Consider the following 2,647-nt stretch of genomic DNA (forward strand, 5'->3'; position numbering starts at 1 on the left):
GACTGGGGTTACACAGATAACATGAGTTTGAAAAACTTCTAAAAGCTATAAGATCCGATTTTGTGCCCTTTGAGATGACTAAAAAAATATTGCTCATCTTGCTCTCCAGACTGTTCTGTAACAGCAATCTGGCGAGGAAAGAGCAGCTAACTGGTCCAGTGGGAATGTGGTGTGGCGGTTAGCTGGATAACTCGAAGCCAGTCAGTTAAGTTGATCAACAGACCTTTATTTGACATTAGCAACATAAGACCATACAAGCCAGGTCTCCACGGCTCTACTCCGTCCGTACATACATGTGAGGGGATAGGTAGTCGCTGGCACCAGCCTGTTACAATGGCAAGGTCTCTCTCGGAACAGACACACTAGCAGCATGTAATGGTTGCCACACTATACTCACACACACTAGGAGGACTCTCCCAACGATTACAATAGTAGGGCAACCCCTCCTAGTGGTGCTGTAACACAGTAAGGGTTGTTACAGTTCATGCACCTCAGATGGACAGAGAGCTGCCAATAAAGTCAATAAAACACAGAGCTGCTGAGAATAACGTGCGGATAGACATGTAGCATGAAGAAAATACCTGTGAAATCTACTCTAGTGCATTTACAAAGCTACTAAATTGCTACTTTTAAAAATGTACTTAAATGTTTTCAGAGTTTTAGAAATTTTTCATTTTATGCCTGGTTTGCGATGAGATGAAACAAGACTCAAATGCAGTAAAATAATTTTCAGTGAAAAATTTTCAACAACGATGATCTGAAAACTACTGGCAGCCACCAATGTTACCCCTCAACCTCTTAGTAGGCACACCTCTGGTATCAATTTTATAATCCTACGTCACCTCATTCTTGAGTTGTTGCATTCAAAAGATTTTAAGAAAAACTCTGACTTTTCTTTTCAACCTTGAAGTCGAGGTCACTGAGATTCAAACTCGTCCACGAATCTTAGGAGCTGATCCTATGATCTAAATTTCAAAATCCTATTGCATTTTGTTGAAAAGTAATTTTTTGACATCTACAAAATTTTCAGAAAACTCATCCAAGATTTATTGTACATACGGCTACGGTATTGAGTTCAAAATCTTCTTGAGTTATGGCTTTCATGATTTTTTCAGAAAACTTGACCTCTGAACTTTATGTCAAAGTCACTGACATTTACACTCACCTGAAATCTTTAGTAGCTACACCTATCGTATCAACTTGAAGCTCCTATGTTGCCTTGTTTTCAAGTAAACACATTCACAAACTTAGGTGTCAATGTCACCTGCCTGAAATGTCACGCTGACATTTGAACCATCTGTCCCTCTTAAAGAACAACTAGTTATTTTTTTAAAGACATGCCCGTTTGTGTTTAAAGAACTAACAGATACAAATTAACTAAAAGACAGTGACACATTAATGGACATCTTGGGCTAAACTGATACAATGACAATAAACAACAGTCTAAGATGTAGAACACTAAGTGAATGTGTCAATCATCCCCTGTTTCCTAATCAGTTAGCACAGACCAAAGTACAGTAATATGAGTTAGGTTTTCTGAACCGTGTCTCATTCCTATTGTGTTCATCATAACCCCCAGTCATCGTGTCTTTCAGTTCAAACTCATCTGTGTTTAAGCCATGGAGATATTACATGTTTTCCTCGAGTCCATTTATTCAGTTGTTTTACTTGCAGCTCTGACAGTCTTTCTACTGTTCTATTTACATTCCTCCAACATTTTTCACACCCAAAAGGATGGAAAAGAGCCTCCTGGACCCACACCACTTCCTTTAATTGGGAACCTGCTGCAGCTGGACCTGAAGAGAATATATGTGACGTTAGTGAATGTTACAGGGTCATACTGTAATGTATGATAAGCATGGATGGGTTAAGGTGTTTTTTTGTTTGTAGTTATCCAAAAAATATGGATCAATTTTCACCATCTATCTGGGAACCAAAAAAGTAGTGTTCCTGTTAGGATACAACACAGTAAAGGAGGCACTTGTTGACTATGCTGAAGCATTTGGAGAAAGGGATCCAATACCAATTATGGATGAGCTATTTCGAGGACAGGGTGAGTAATTAAAAAGACAAGATTATGGCAAATACATTTCCTGTTGTGCATCATAATTTGAAAATATATATTGCCATGTGTATGTCATTGAAATTTGTTTTGATCAAATCAGGTATTGTATGGGCTAATGGTGAATCATGGAAAAAAGATGAGGCAGTTTACGATGATGAAGCTGAAGGACAAAATCATCGAGGAGTGTCATTACCTTTTGGAAGCTTTTAAACCCTTCAAAGGTAAAAGCTGATTAATGGCTGTGGAGAGAAAACAACTTCACTCCTTTAAATTTCGAGAAATTTAGTCAAAAAATAAAATTTCTCAAAGAAGTGATTTTTAACACCTTTTTCTGAATTTTAAAGGTTTTAAATGTCTTGAAGAATCTTAAAGAAGTTCCATCAGTTCAGGACCTCTTTAGGGGTCACTTCATTAAGAAGGTAAAATATATCAGAACACAAATGATGTGTTTATTGTATATTACAGCTTAACAAATGATCAGAGATTTGATTACTAAAACATCGTCACAGATGTGGAACAAAGCAGAGTGAAGGATTCTTCCTCTGATCAGTTAGTATGTGATTATCCAAATTATTATGAAAA

At 37.3% G+C, this 2,647-nt stretch overlaps 1 pseudogene; it reads left to right on the forward strand.

Annotated features, from left to right (window-relative positions):
• The first annotated feature begins 1,619 nt into the window (after positions 1–1,619).
• Positions 1,620–2,297, forward strand: LOC146617551 (cytochrome P450 2K1-like; annotated as a pseudogene).
• Positions 2,298–2,647: the final 350 nt, after the last annotated feature.

The sequence above is a fragment of the Diplotaxodon limnothrissa genome, linkage group LG15 (genome assembly GCF_057381915.1).
Source record: "Diplotaxodon limnothrissa isolate DT_005_m linkage group LG15, D_limnothrissa_male_GT1.1, whole genome shotgun sequence".
NCBI lineage: Eukaryota > Metazoa > Chordata > Actinopteri > Cichliformes > Cichlidae > Diplotaxodon > Diplotaxodon limnothrissa.